The following is a 12,999-nucleotide window of genomic DNA, read 5'->3' as shown; positions in this document are numbered from 1 at the left end:
ATCTCATCCACATTAGGGGTCATCACAAAGAACACAGGGCTCGATGAATTTGGCCCAGTGGCCTAATGGATAAGGCACCAGCTTCCGGAGCTGGGGATTGTGGGTTCGAGTCCCATCTCGGTCTTTTGTGTTTTGGTAAAAATTCAACGATCATATTTCTTATTCAAATCACAAGTTGATTTCCCATTCAATTACCTATGCATAATTTACCTCTCCACTTATAAAGAAAATTTCCCAAGTATCCTGATATAATTCCACTCGTTGAGTTATCCTTCTGCCATGAGGGCTCCAGACTGATTTTCGTCTCACACACTCCGTTCGACCACCACTCAGCAGGTCACAACACTTTTCTATCAGCTTATTCCACGCACTGCTCGAATTTAGAAGTCCAACATCCGGTATCAAGTCTAATAACCTTGCTAAGTTCCGTAAATATGTTAACTCTAATCGACGACACCTTGATTGTAGTGCTGTTCATTGCTGAACGGATGACATGTTGGGCTTCTGGATCTGTGCTCAGCAATCATAACGAATCAAAACAAGTTGGCGTTTTGTCCAGGCCACGCATGTTCCTTCGAGTAAAATTGGCCACTGGCAAAATGTCACTGCGTGGAGATGCCGGGGATTGAACCCGTGGCCTCACACATGCAAAGCGTGCGCTCTACCACTGAGCTACATCCCCATTCCGGTTCTACCTGGGCGCAGTTCCACCTAGGTATGGGGTGAAACTTTGTCATCAGCTTCTTTCTCTCTCTTGTCACCCCACTCACTCTCCTGTTGGCCCTGGGAATTGTACCCATCGAGTCTGCACAGAGTCCAAGCAAAATGTGTTTCTTTTAAACTGAAAGAAATAACTAGAATACATGTGGAGGATGGATACTATAATGCTTTCCCAATTTATTTATTATTGGAAGTATTTAATTCGGAAATAAAAGTGTTCTGGATACTTTTAAGCACTTGTTTTCATCTCCAAATGTTTAAATAAACAATTTGATCACTGTGTACATCGTGAGTTTTAAAAATAGCAAGTTGGGTATATTAACACACATTAATCCTAAGATTTCGTTCATGTAGGGTAATATTTACGAAAGTTAACGTGCACCCTTATTACAGGGACATGGACACAGACAATTCATTTTAAAATTCAACCTTTGTTTAAAACATGAATTAAATAAAATCTGCGGACATGGAGATGCTGGGGATTGAACCCGGGACCTCACACATGCGAAGCGTGCGCTCTACCACTGAGCTACATCCCCACTACGCTGGCTAAGTCTGATCCCAGTAACGTGACCTCGTTGTGTAAGGGGGCTATCGGGGTCATGGCCGGAGTTGAAGAATCTACTCTGAAATTTCGCAGATCTCTTCCTTTTCCCGATTGTTAGATAGCGGCACTTGGAAGCAAGCATTACCTGGGCATCTTCTGAGTACCTTGAAAGTGACATCTCATCCACATTAGGGGTCATCACAAAGAACACAGGGCTCGATGAATTTGGCCCAGTGGCCTAATGGATAAGGCACCAGCTTCCGGAGCTGGGGATTGTGGGTTCGAGTCCCATCTGGGTCTTTAGTGTTTTGGTAAAAATTCACCGATCATATTTCTTATTCAAATCACAAGTTGATTTCCCATTCAATTACCTATGCATAATTTACCTCTCCACTTATAAAGAAAATTTCCCAAGTATCCTGATATAATTCCACTCGTTGAGTTATCCTTCTGCCATGAGGGCTCCAGACTGATTTTCGTCTCACACACTCCGTTCGACCACCACTCAGCAGGTCACAACACTTTTCTATCAGCTTATTCCACGCACTGCTCGAATTTAGAAGTCCAACATCCGGTATCAAGTCTAATAACCTTGCTAAGTTCCGTAAATATGTTAACTCTAATCGACGACACCTTGATTGTAGTGCTGTTCATTGCTGAACGGATGACATGTTGGGCTTCTGGATCTGTGCTCAGCAATCATAACGAATCAAAACAAGTTGGCGTTTTGTCCAGGCCACGCATGTTCCTTCGAGTAAAATTGGCCACTGGCAAAATGTCACTGCGTGGAGATGCCGGGGATTGAACCCGGGGCCTCACACATGCAAAGCGTGCGCTCTACCACTGAGCTACATCCCCATTCCGGTTCTACCTGGGCGCAGTTCCACCTAGGTATGGGGTGAAACTTTGTCATCAGCTTCTTTCTCTCTCTTGTCACCCCACTCACTCTCCTGTTGGCCCTGGGACTTGTACCCATCGAGTCTGCACAGAGTCCAAGCAAAATGTGTTTCTTTTAAACTGAAAGAAATAACTAGAATACATGTGGAGGATGGATACTATAATGCTTTCCCAATTTATTTATTATTGGAAGTATTTAATTCGGAAATTAAAGTGTTCTGGATACTTTTAAGCACTTGTTTTCATCTCCAAATGTTTAAATAAACAATTTGATCACTGTGTACATCGTGAGTTTTAAAAATAGCAAGTTGGGGATATTAACACACATTAATCCTAAGATTTCGTTCATGTAGGGTAATATTTACGAAAGTTAACGTGCACCCTTATTACAGGGACATGGACACAGACAATTCATTTTAAAATTCAACCTTTGTTTAAAACATGAATTAAATAAAATCTGCGGACATGGAGATGCTGGGGATTGAACCCGGGACCTCACACATGCGAAGCGTGCGCTCTACCACTGAGCTACATCCCCACTACGCTGGCTAAGTCTGATCCCAGTAACGTGACCTCGTTGTGTAAGGGGGCTATCGGGGTCATGGCCGGAGTTGAAGAATCTACTCTGAAATCTCGCAGATCTCTTCCTTTTCCCGTTTGTTAGATAGCGGCACTTGGAAGCAAGCATTACCTGGGCATCTTCTGAGTACCTTGAAAGTGACATCTCATCCACATTAGGGGTCATCACAAAGAACACAGGGCTCGATGAATTTGGCCCAGTGGCCTAATGGATAAGGCACCAGCTTCCGGAGCTGGGGATTGTGGGTTCGAGTCCCATCTGGGTCTTTTGTGTTTTGGTAAAAATTCAACGATCATATTTCTTATTCAAATCACAAGTTGATTTCCCATTCAATTACCTATGCATAATTTACCTCTCCACTTATAAAGAAAATTTCCCAAGTATCCTGATATAATTCCACTCGTTGAGTTATCCTTCTGCCATGAGGACTCCAGACTGATTTTCGTCTCACACACTCCGTTCGACCACCACTCAGCAGGTCACAACACTTTTCTATCAGCTTATTCCACGCACTGCTCGAATTTAGAAGTCCAACATCCGGTATCAAGTCTAATAACCTTGCTAAGTTCCGTAAATATGTTAACTCTAATCGACGACACCTTGATTGTAGTGCTGTTCATTGCTGAACGGATGACATGTTGGGCTTCTGGATCTGTGCTCAGCAATCATAACGAATCAAAACAAGTTGGCGTTTTGTCCAGGCCACGCATGTTCCTTCGAGTAAAATTGGCCACTGGCAAAATGTCACTGCGTGGAGATGCCGGGGATTGAACCCGGGGCCTCACACATGCAAAGCGTGCGCTCTACCACTGAGCTACATCCCCATTCCGGTTCTACCTGGGCGCAGTTCCACCTAGGTATGGGGTGAAACTTTGTCATCAGCTTCTTTCTCTCTCTTGTCACCCCACTCACTCTCCTGTTGGCCCTGGGACTTGTACCCATCGAGTCTGCACAGAGTCCAAGCAAAATGTGTTTCTTTTAAACTGAAAGAAATAACTAGAATACATGTGGAGGATGGATACTATAATGCTTTCCCAATTTATTTATTATTGGAAGTATTTAATTCGGAAATAAAAGTGTTCTGGATACTTTTAAGCACTTGTTTTCATCTCCAAATGTTTAAATAAACAATTTGATCACTGTGTACATCGTGAGTTTTAAAAATAGCAAGTTGGGTATATTAACACACATTAATCCTAAGATTTCGTTCATGTAGGGTAATATTTACGAAAGTTAACGTGCACCCTTATTACAGGGACATGGACACAGACAATTCATTTTAAAATTCAACCTTTGTTTAAAACATGAATTAAATAAAATCTGCGGACATGGAGATGCTGGGGATTGAACCCGGGACCTCACACATGCGAAGCGTGCGCTCTACCACTGAGCTACATCCCCACTACGCTGGCTAAGTCTGATCCCAGTAACGTGACCTCGTTGTGTAAGGGGGCTATCGGGGTCATGGCCGGAGTTGAAGAATCTACTCTGAAATCTCGCAGATCTCTTCCTTTTCCCGTTTGTTAGATAGCGGCACTTGGAAGCAAGCATTACCTGGGCATCTTCTGAGTACCTTGAAAGTGACATCTCATCCACATTAGGGGTCATCACAAAGAACACAGGGCTCGATGAATTTGGCCCAGTGGCCTAATGGATAAGGCACCAGCTTCCGGAGCTGGGGATTGTGGGTTCGAGTCCCATCTGGGTCTTTTGTGTTTTGGTAAAAATTCAACGATCATATTTCTTATTCAAATCACAAGTTGATTTCCCATTCAATTACCTATGCATAATTTACCTCTCCACTTATAAAGAAAATTTCCCAAGTATCCTGATATAATTCCACTCGTTGAGTTATCCTTCTGCCATGAGGACTCCAGACTGATTTTCGTCTCACACACTCCGTTCGACCACCACTCAGCAGGTCACAACACTTTTCTATCAGCTTATTCCACGCACTGCTCGAATTTAGAAGTCCAACATCCGGTATCAAGTCTAATAACCTTGCTAAGTTCCGTAAATATGTTAACTCTAATCGACGACACCTTGATTGTAGTGCTGTTCATTGCTGAACGGATGACATGTTGGGCTTATGGATCTGTGCTCAGCAATCATAACGAATCAAAACAAGTTGGCGTTTTGTCCAGGCCACGCATGTTCCTTCGAGTAAAATTGGCCACTGGCAAAATGTCACTGCGTGGAGATGCCGGGGATTGAACCCGGGGCCTCACACATGCAAAGCGTGCGCTCTACCACTGAGCTACATCCCCATTCCGGTTCTACCTGGGCGCAGTTCCACCTAGGTATGGGGTGAAACTTTGTCATCAGCTTCTTTCTCTCTCTTGTCACCCCACTCACTCTCCTGTTGGCCCTGGGACTTGTACCCATCGAGTCTGCACAGAGTCCAAGCAAAATGTGTTTCTTTTGAACTGAAAGAAATAACTAGAATACATGTGGAGGATGGATACTATAATGCTTTCCCAATTTATTTATTATTGGAAGTATTTAATTCGGAAATAAAAGTGTTCTGGATACTTTTAAGCACTTGTTTTCATCTCCAAATGTTTAAATAAACAATTTGATCACTGTGTACATCGTGAGTTTTAAAAATAGCAAGTTGGGTATATTAACACACATTAATCCTAAGATTTCGTTCATGTAGGGTAATATTTACGAAAGTTAACGTGCACCCTTATTACAGGGACATGGACACAGACAATTCATTTTAAAATTCAACCTTTGTTTAAAACATGAATTAAATAAAATCTGCGGACATGGAGATGCTGGGGATTGAACCCGGGACCTCACACATGCGAAGCGTGCGCTCTACCACTGAGCTACATCCCCACTACGCTGGCTAAGTCTGATCCCAGTAACGTGACCTCGTTGTGTAAGGGGGCTATCGGGGTCATGGCCGGAGTTGAAGAATCTACTCTGAAATCTCGCAGATCTCTTCCTTTTCCCGTTTGTTAGATAGCGGCACTTGGAAGCAAGCATTACCTGGGCATCTTCTGAGTACCTTGAAAGTGACATCTCATCCACATTAGGGGTCATCACAAAGAACACAGGGCTCGATGAATTTGGCCCAGTGGCCTAATGGATAAGGCACCAGCTTCCGGAGCTGGGGATTGTGGGTTCGAGTCCCATCTGGGTCTTTTGTGTTTTGGTAAAAATTCAACGATCATATTTCTTATTCAAATCACAAGTTGATTTCCCATTCAATTACCTATGCATAATTTACCTCTCCACTTATAAAGAAAATTTCCCAAGTATCCTGATATAATTCCACTCGTTGAGTTATCCTTCTGCCATGAGGACTCCAGACTGATTTTCGTCTCACACACTCCGTTCGACCACCACTCAGCAGGTCACAACACTTTTCTATCAGCTTATTCCACGCACTGCTCGAATTTAGAAGTCCAACATCCGGTATCAAGTCTAATAACCTTGCTAAGTTCCGTAAATATGTTAACTCTAATCGACGACACCTTGATTGTAGTGCTGTTCATTGCTGAACGGATGACATGTTGGGCTTCTGGATCTGTGCTCAGCAATCATAACGAATCAAAACAAGTTGGCGTTTTGTCCAGGCCACGCATGTTCCTTCGAGTAAAATTGGCCACTGGCAAAATGTCACTGCGTGGAGATGCCGGGGATTGAACCCGGGGCCTCACACATGCAAAGCGTGCGCTCTACCACTGAGCTACATCCCCATTCCGGTTCTACCTGGGCGCAGTTCCACCTAGGTATGGGGTGAAACTTTGTCATCAGCTTCTTTCTCTCTCTTGTCACCCCACTCACTCTCCTGTTGGCCCTGGGACTTGTACCCATCGAGTCTGCACAGAGTCCAAGCAAAATGTGTTTCTTTTAAACTGAAAGAAATAACTAGAATACATGTGGAGGATGGATACTATAATGCTTTCCCAATTTATTTATTATTGGAAGTATTTAATTCGGAAATAAAAGTGTTCTGGATACTTTTAAGCACTTGTTTTCATCTCCAAATGTTTAAATAAACAATTTGATCACTGTGTACATCGTGAGTTTTAAAAATAGCAAGTTGGGTATATTAACACACATTAATCCTAAGATTTCGTTCATGTAGGGTAATATTTACGAAAGTTAACGTGCACCCTTATTACAGGGACATGGACACAGACAATTCATTTTAAAATTCAACCTTTGTTTAAAACATGAATTAAATAAAATCTGCGGACATGGAGATGCTGGGGATTGAACCCGGGACCTCACACATGCGAAGCGTGCGCTCTACCACTGAGCTACATCCCCACTACGCTGGCTAAGTCTGATCCCAGTAACGTGACCTCGTTGTGTAAGGGGGCTATCGGGGTCATGGCCGGAGTTGAAGAATCTACTCTGAAATCTCGCAGATCTCTTCCTTTTCCCGTTTGTTAGATAGCGGCACTTGGAAGCAAGCATTACCTGGGCATCTTCTGAGTACCTTGAAAGTGACATCTCATCCACATTAGGGGTCATCACAAAGAACACAGGGCTCGATGAATTTGGCCCAGTGGCCTAATGGATAAGGCACCAGCTTCCGGAGCTGGGGATTGTGGGTTCGAGTCTCATCTGGGTCTTTTGTGTTTTGGTAAAAATTCAACGATCATATTTCTTATTCAAATCACAAGTTGATTTCCCATTCAATTACCTATGCATAATTTACCTCTCCACTTATAAAGAAAATTTCCCAAGTATCCTGATATAATTCCACTCGTTGAGTTATCCTTCTGCCATGAGGACTCCAGACTGATTTTCGTCTCACACACTCAGTTCGACCACCACTCAGCAGGTCACAACACTTTTCTATCAGCTTATTCCACGCACTGCTCGAATTTAGAAGTCCAACATCCGGTATCAAGTCTAATAACCTTGCTAAGTTCCGTAAATATGTTAACTCTAATCGACGACACCTTGATTGTAGTGCTGTTCATTGCTGAACGGATGACATGTTGGGCTTCTGGATCTGTGCTCAGCAATCATAACGAATCAAAACAAGTTGGCGTTTTGTCCAGGCCACGCATGTTCCTTCGAGTAAAATTGGCCACTGGCAAAATGTCACTGCGTGGAGATGCCGGGGATTGAACCCGGGGCCTCACACATGCAAAGCGTGCGCTCTACCACTGAGCTACATCCCCATTCCGGTTCTACCTGGGCGCAGTTCCACCTAGGTATGGGGTGAAACTTTGTCATCAGCTTCTTTCTCTCTCTTGTCACCCCACTCACTCTCCTGTTGGCCCTGGGACTTGTACCCATCGAGTCTGCACAGAGTCCAAGCAAAATGTGTTTCTTTTGAACTGAAAGAAATAACTAGAATACATGTGGAGGATGGATACTATAATGCTTTCCCAATTTATTTATTATTGGAAGTATTTAATTCGGAAATAAAAGTGTTCTGGATACTTTTAAGCACTTGTTTTCATCTCCAAATGTTTAAATAAACAATTTGATCACTGTGTACATCGTGAGTTTTAAAAATAGCAAGTTGGGTATATTAACACACATTAATCCTAAGATTTCGTTCATGTAGGGTAATATTTACGAAAGTTAACGTGCACCCTTATTACAGGGACATGGACACAGACAATTCATTTTAAAATTCAACCTTTGTTTAAAACATGAATTAAATAAAATCTGCGGACATGGAGATGCTGGGGATTGAACCCGGGACCTCACACATGCGAAGCGTGCGCTCTACCACTGAGCTACATCCCCACTACGCTGGCTAAGTCTGATCCCAGTAACGTGACCTCGTTGTGTAAGGGGGCTATCGGGGTCATGGCCGGAGTTGAAGAATCTACTCTGAAATCTCGCAGATCTCTTCCTTTTCCCGTTTGTTAGATAGCGGCACTTGGAAGCAAGCATTACCTGGGCATCTTCTGAGTACCTTGAAAGTGACATCTCATCCACATTAGGGGTCATCACAAAGAACACAGGGCTAGATGAATTTGGCCCAGTGGCCTAATGGATAAGGCACCAGCTTCCGGAGCTGGGGATTGTGGGTTCGAGTCCCATCTGGGTCTTTAGTGTTTTGGTAAAAATTCAACGATCATATTTCTTATTCAAATCACAAGTTGATTTCCCATTCAATTACCTATGCATAATTTACCTCTCCACTTATAAAGAAAATTTCCCAAGTATCCTGATATAATTCCACTCGTTGAGTTATCCTTCTGCCATGAGGACTCCAGACTGATTTTCGTCTCACACACTCCGTTCGACCACAACACTTTTCTATCAGCTTATTCCACGCACTGCTCGAATTTAGAAGTCCATCATCCGGTATCAAGTCTAATAACCTTGCGAAGTTCCGTAAATATGTTAACTCTAATCGACGACACCTTGATTGTAGTGCTGTTCATTGCTGAACGGATGACATGTTGGGCTTCTGGATCTGTGCTCAGCAATCATAACGAATCAAAACAAGTTGGCGTTTTGTCCAGGCCACGCATGTTCCTTGAAGTAAAATTGGCCACTGGCAAAATGTCACTGCGTGGAGATGCCGGGGATTGAACCCGGGGCCTTACACATGCAAATCGTGCGCTCTACCACTGAGCTACATCCCCATTCCGGTTCTACCTGGGCGCAGTTCCACCTAGGTATGGGGTGAAACTTTGTCATCAGCTTCTTTCTCTCTCTTGTCACCCCACTCACTCTCCTGTTGGCCCTGGGACTTGTACCCATCGAGTCTGCACAGAGTCCAAGAAAAATGTGTTTCTTTTAAACTGAAAGAAATAACTAGAATACATGTGGAGGATGGATACTATAATGCTTTCCCAATTTATTTATTATTGGAAGTATTTAATTCGGAAATAAAAGTGTTTTGGATACTTTTAAGCACTTGTTTTCATCTCCAAATGTTTAAATAAACAATTTGATCACTGTGTACATCGTGAGTTTTAAAAATAGCAAGTTGGGTATATTAACACACATTAATCCTAAGATTTCGTTCATGTAGGGTAATATTTACGAAAGTTAACGTGCACCCTTATTACAGGGACATGGACACAGACAATTCATTTTAAAATTCAACCTTTGTTTAAAACATGAATTAAATAAAATCTGCGGACATGGAGATGCTGGGGATTGAACCCGGGACCTCACACATGCAAAGCGTGCGCTCTACCACTGAGCTACATCCCCACTACGCTGGCTAAGTCTGATCCCAGTAACGTGACCTCGTTGTGTAAGGGGGCTATCGGGGTCATGGCCGGAGTTGAAGAATCTACTCTGAAATCTCGCAGATCTCTTCCTTTTCCCGTTTGTTAGATAGCGGCACTTGGAAGCAAGCATTACCTGGGCATCTTCTGAGTACCTTGAAAGTGACATCTCATCCACATTAGGGGTCATCACAAAGAACACAGGGCTCGATGAATTTGGCCCAGTGGCCTAATGGATAAGGCACCAGCTTCCGGAGCTGGGGATTGTGGGTTCGAGTCCCATCTGGGTCTTTAGTGTTTTGGTAAAAATTCAACGATCATATTTCTTATTCAAATCACAAGTTGATTTCCCATTCAATTACCTATGCATAATTTACCTCTCCACTTATAAAGAAAATTTCCCAAGTATCCTGATATAATTCCACTCGTTGAGTTATCCTTCTGCCATGAGGACTCCAGACTGATTTTCGTCTCACACACTCCGTTCGACCACCACTCAGCAGGTCACAACACTTTTCTATCAGCTTATTCCACGCACTGCTCGAATTTAGAAGTCCAACATCCGGTATCAAGTCTAATAACCTTGCTAAGTTCCGTAAATATGTTAACTCTAATCGACGACACCTTGATTGTAGTGCTGTTCATTGCTGAACGGATGACATGTTGGGCTTCTGGATCTGTGCTCAGCAATCATAACGAATCAAAACAAGTTGGCGTTTTGTCCAGGCCACGCATGTTCCTTCGATTAAAATTGGCCACTGGCAAAATGTCACTGCGTGGAGATGCCGGGGATTGAACCCGGGGCCTCACACATGCAAAGCGTGCGCTCTACCACTGAGCTACATCCCCATTCCGGTTCTACCTGGGCGCAGTTCCACCTAGGTATGGGGTGAAACTTTGTCATCAGCTTCTTTCTCTCTCTTGTCACCCCACTCACTCTCCTGTTGGCCCTGGGACTTGTACCCATCGAGTCTGCACAGAGTCCAAGCAAAATGTGTTTCTTTTAAACTGAAAGAAATAACTAGAATACATGTGGAGGATGGATACTATAATGCTTTCCCAATTTATTTATTATTGGAAGTATTTAATTCGGAAATAAAAGTGTTCTGGATACTTTTAAGCACTTGTTTTCATCTCCAAATGTTTAAATAAACAATTTGATCACTGTGTACATCGTGAGTTTTAAAAATAGCAAGTTGGGTATATTAACACACATTAATCCTAAGATTTCGTTCATGTAGGGTAATATTTACGAAAGTTAACGTGCACCCTTATTACAGGGACATGGACACAGACAATTCATTTTAAAATTCAACCTTTGTTTAAAACATGAATTAAATAAAATCTGCGGACATGGAGATGCTGGGGATTGAACCCGGGACCTCACACATGCGAAGCGTGCGCTCTACCACTGAGCTACATCCCCACTACGCTGGCTAAGTCTGATCCCAGTAACGTGACCTCGTTGTGTAAGGGGGCTATCGGGGTCATGGCCGGAGTTGAAGAATCTACTCTGAAATCTCGCAGATCTCTTCCTTTTCCCGTTTGTTAGATAGCGGCACTTGGAAGCAAGCATTACCTGGGCATCTTCTGAGTACCTTGAAAGTGACATCTCATCCACATTAGGGGTCATCACAAAGAACACAGGGCTCGATGAATTTGGCCCAGTGGCCTAATGGATAAGGCACCAGCTTCCGGAGCTGGGGATTGTGGGTTCGAGTCCCATCTGGGTCTTTTGTGTTTTGGTAAAAATTCAACGATCATATTTCTTATTCAAATCACAAGTTGATTTCCCATTCAATTACCTATGCATAATTTACCTCTCCACTTATAAAGAAAATTTCCCAAGTATCCTGATATAATTCCACTCGTTGAGTTATCCTTCTGCCATGAGGACTCCAGACTGATTTTCGTCTCACACACTCCGTTCGACCACCACTCAGCAGGTCACAACACTTTTCTATCAGCTTATTCCACGCACTGCTCGAATTTAGAAGTCCAACATCCGGTATCAAGTCTAATAACCTTGCTAAGTTCCGTAAATATGTTAACTCTAATCGACGACACCTTGATTGTAGTGCTGTTCATTGCTGAACGGATGACATGTTGGGCTTCTGGATCTGTGCTCAGCAATCATAACGAATCAAAACAAGTTGGCGTTTTGTCCAGGCCACGCATGTTCCTTCGAGTAAAATTGGCCACTGGCAAAATGTCACTGCGTGGAGATGCCGGGGATTGAACCCGGGGCCTCACACATGCAAAGCGTGCGCTCTACCACTGAGCTACATCCCCATTCCGGTTCTACCTGGGCGCAGTTCCACCTAGGTATGGGGTGAAACTTTGTCATCAGCTTCTTTCTCTCTCTTGTCACCCCACTCACTCTCCTGTTGGCCCTGGGACTTGTACCCATCGAGTCTGCACAGAGTCCAAGCAAAATGTGTTTCTTTTAAACTGAAAGAAATAACTAGAATACATGTGGAGGATGGATACTATAATGCTTTCCCAATTTATTTATTATTGGAAGTATTTAATTCGGAAATAAAAGTGTTCTGGATACTTTTAAGCACTTGTTTTCATCTCCAAATGTTTAAATAAACAATTTGATCACTGTGTACATCGTGAGTTTTAAAAATTGCAAGTTGGGTATATTAACACACATTATTCCTAAGATTTCGTTCATGTAGGGTAATATTTACGAAAGTTAACGTGCACCCTTATTACAGGGACATGGACACAGACAATTCATTTTAAAATTCAACCTTTGTTTAAAACATGAATTAAATAAAATCTGCGGACATGGAGATGCTGGGGATTGAACCCGGGACCTCACACATGCGAAGCGTGCGCTCTACCACTGAGCTACATCCCCACTACGCTGGCTAAGTCTGATCCCAGTAACGTGACCTCGTTGTGTAAGGGGGCTATCGGGGTCATGGCCGGAGTTGAAGAATCTACTCTGAAATCTCGCAGATCTCTTCCTTTTCCCGTTTGTTAGATAGCGGCACTTGGAAGCAAGCATTACCTGGGCATCTTCTGAGTACCTTGAAAGTGACATCTCATCCACATTAGGGGTCATCACA

The 12,999-nt window shown here is 43.2% G+C and overlaps 27 non-coding genes across 27 annotated transcripts; 9 read left to right on the top strand and 18 right to left on the bottom strand.

Moving 5' to 3' along the window:
- Positions 1–51: 51 nt before the first annotated feature.
- On the top strand, positions 52–124 carry TRNAR-CCG (transfer RNA arginine (anticodon CCG)). The gene has a single exon. It is a non-coding gene; the product is annotated as a tRNA-Arg (tRNA).
- A 486-nt stretch (positions 125–610) lies between these two features.
- Positions 611–682, bottom strand: TRNAA-UGC (transfer RNA alanine (anticodon UGC)). The gene has a single exon. It is a non-coding gene; the product is annotated as a tRNA-Ala (tRNA).
- A 505-nt stretch (positions 683–1,187) lies between these two features.
- On the bottom strand, positions 1,188–1,259 carry TRNAA-CGC (transfer RNA alanine (anticodon CGC)). Its single transcript has one exon. It is a non-coding gene; the product is annotated as a tRNA-Ala (tRNA).
- A 235-nt stretch (positions 1,260–1,494) lies between these two features.
- TRNAR-CCG (transfer RNA arginine (anticodon CCG)) lies at positions 1,495–1,567 on the top strand. Its single transcript has one exon. It is a non-coding gene; the product is annotated as a tRNA-Arg (tRNA).
- Positions 1,568–2,053: 486 nt separating this feature from the next.
- TRNAA-UGC (transfer RNA alanine (anticodon UGC)) lies at positions 2,054–2,125 on the bottom strand. Its single transcript has one exon. It is a non-coding gene; the product is annotated as a tRNA-Ala (tRNA).
- Positions 2,126–2,630: 505 nt separating this feature from the next.
- TRNAA-CGC (transfer RNA alanine (anticodon CGC)) lies at positions 2,631–2,702 on the bottom strand. Its single transcript has one exon. It is a non-coding gene; the product is annotated as a tRNA-Ala (tRNA).
- Positions 2,703–2,937: 235 nt separating this feature from the next.
- Positions 2,938–3,010, top strand: TRNAR-CCG (transfer RNA arginine (anticodon CCG)). The gene has a single exon. It is a non-coding gene; the product is annotated as a tRNA-Arg (tRNA).
- A 486-nt stretch (positions 3,011–3,496) lies between these two features.
- Positions 3,497–3,568, bottom strand: TRNAA-UGC (transfer RNA alanine (anticodon UGC)). The gene has a single exon. It is a non-coding gene; the product is annotated as a tRNA-Ala (tRNA).
- A 505-nt stretch (positions 3,569–4,073) lies between these two features.
- Positions 4,074–4,145, bottom strand: TRNAA-CGC (transfer RNA alanine (anticodon CGC)). Its single transcript has one exon. It is a non-coding gene; the product is annotated as a tRNA-Ala (tRNA).
- A 235-nt stretch (positions 4,146–4,380) lies between these two features.
- On the top strand, positions 4,381–4,453 carry TRNAR-CCG (transfer RNA arginine (anticodon CCG)). Its single transcript has one exon. It is a non-coding gene; the product is annotated as a tRNA-Arg (tRNA).
- A 486-nt stretch (positions 4,454–4,939) lies between these two features.
- On the bottom strand, positions 4,940–5,011 carry TRNAA-UGC (transfer RNA alanine (anticodon UGC)). The gene has a single exon. It is a non-coding gene; the product is annotated as a tRNA-Ala (tRNA).
- A 505-nt stretch (positions 5,012–5,516) lies between these two features.
- TRNAA-CGC (transfer RNA alanine (anticodon CGC)) lies at positions 5,517–5,588 on the bottom strand. The gene has a single exon. It is a non-coding gene; the product is annotated as a tRNA-Ala (tRNA).
- Positions 5,589–5,823: 235 nt separating this feature from the next.
- Positions 5,824–5,896, top strand: TRNAR-CCG (transfer RNA arginine (anticodon CCG)). Its single transcript has one exon. It is a non-coding gene; the product is annotated as a tRNA-Arg (tRNA).
- Positions 5,897–6,382: 486 nt separating this feature from the next.
- On the bottom strand, positions 6,383–6,454 carry TRNAA-UGC (transfer RNA alanine (anticodon UGC)). Its single transcript has one exon. It is a non-coding gene; the product is annotated as a tRNA-Ala (tRNA).
- Positions 6,455–6,959: 505 nt separating this feature from the next.
- On the bottom strand, positions 6,960–7,031 carry TRNAA-CGC (transfer RNA alanine (anticodon CGC)). The gene has a single exon. It is a non-coding gene; the product is annotated as a tRNA-Ala (tRNA).
- A 235-nt stretch (positions 7,032–7,266) lies between these two features.
- TRNAR-CCG (transfer RNA arginine (anticodon CCG)) lies at positions 7,267–7,339 on the top strand. Its single transcript has one exon. It is a non-coding gene; the product is annotated as a tRNA-Arg (tRNA).
- A 486-nt stretch (positions 7,340–7,825) lies between these two features.
- Positions 7,826–7,897, bottom strand: TRNAA-UGC (transfer RNA alanine (anticodon UGC)). Its single transcript has one exon. It is a non-coding gene; the product is annotated as a tRNA-Ala (tRNA).
- A 505-nt stretch (positions 7,898–8,402) lies between these two features.
- Positions 8,403–8,474, bottom strand: TRNAA-CGC (transfer RNA alanine (anticodon CGC)). Its single transcript has one exon. It is a non-coding gene; the product is annotated as a tRNA-Ala (tRNA).
- A 235-nt stretch (positions 8,475–8,709) lies between these two features.
- On the top strand, positions 8,710–8,782 carry TRNAR-CCG (transfer RNA arginine (anticodon CCG)). The gene has a single exon. It is a non-coding gene; the product is annotated as a tRNA-Arg (tRNA).
- A 471-nt stretch (positions 8,783–9,253) lies between these two features.
- TRNAA-UGC (transfer RNA alanine (anticodon UGC)) lies at positions 9,254–9,325 on the bottom strand. Its single transcript has one exon. It is a non-coding gene; the product is annotated as a tRNA-Ala (tRNA).
- Positions 9,326–9,830: 505 nt separating this feature from the next.
- Positions 9,831–9,902, bottom strand: TRNAA-UGC (transfer RNA alanine (anticodon UGC)). Its single transcript has one exon. It is a non-coding gene; the product is annotated as a tRNA-Ala (tRNA).
- A 235-nt stretch (positions 9,903–10,137) lies between these two features.
- Positions 10,138–10,210, top strand: TRNAR-CCG (transfer RNA arginine (anticodon CCG)). Its single transcript has one exon. It is a non-coding gene; the product is annotated as a tRNA-Arg (tRNA).
- Positions 10,211–10,696: 486 nt separating this feature from the next.
- On the bottom strand, positions 10,697–10,768 carry TRNAA-UGC (transfer RNA alanine (anticodon UGC)). Its single transcript has one exon. It is a non-coding gene; the product is annotated as a tRNA-Ala (tRNA).
- Positions 10,769–11,273: 505 nt separating this feature from the next.
- TRNAA-CGC (transfer RNA alanine (anticodon CGC)) lies at positions 11,274–11,345 on the bottom strand. Its single transcript has one exon. It is a non-coding gene; the product is annotated as a tRNA-Ala (tRNA).
- A 235-nt stretch (positions 11,346–11,580) lies between these two features.
- TRNAR-CCG (transfer RNA arginine (anticodon CCG)) lies at positions 11,581–11,653 on the top strand. The gene has a single exon. It is a non-coding gene; the product is annotated as a tRNA-Arg (tRNA).
- A 486-nt stretch (positions 11,654–12,139) lies between these two features.
- TRNAA-UGC (transfer RNA alanine (anticodon UGC)) lies at positions 12,140–12,211 on the bottom strand. The gene has a single exon. It is a non-coding gene; the product is annotated as a tRNA-Ala (tRNA).
- A 505-nt stretch (positions 12,212–12,716) lies between these two features.
- Positions 12,717–12,788, bottom strand: TRNAA-CGC (transfer RNA alanine (anticodon CGC)). The gene has a single exon. It is a non-coding gene; the product is annotated as a tRNA-Ala (tRNA).
- Positions 12,789–12,999: the final 211 nt, after the last annotated feature.

The sequence above is a fragment of the Lampetra planeri genome, chromosome 42, assembly GCF_965212315.1.
Source record: "Lampetra planeri chromosome 42, kcLamPlan1.2.h2, whole genome shotgun sequence".
Classification (NCBI taxonomy): domain Eukaryota; kingdom Metazoa; phylum Chordata; class Hyperoartia; order Petromyzontiformes; family Petromyzontidae; genus Lampetra; species Lampetra planeri.
Note: the sequence above shows the minus strand (reverse complement) of the source record. Positions and strands in the feature narration are given on the sequence as shown.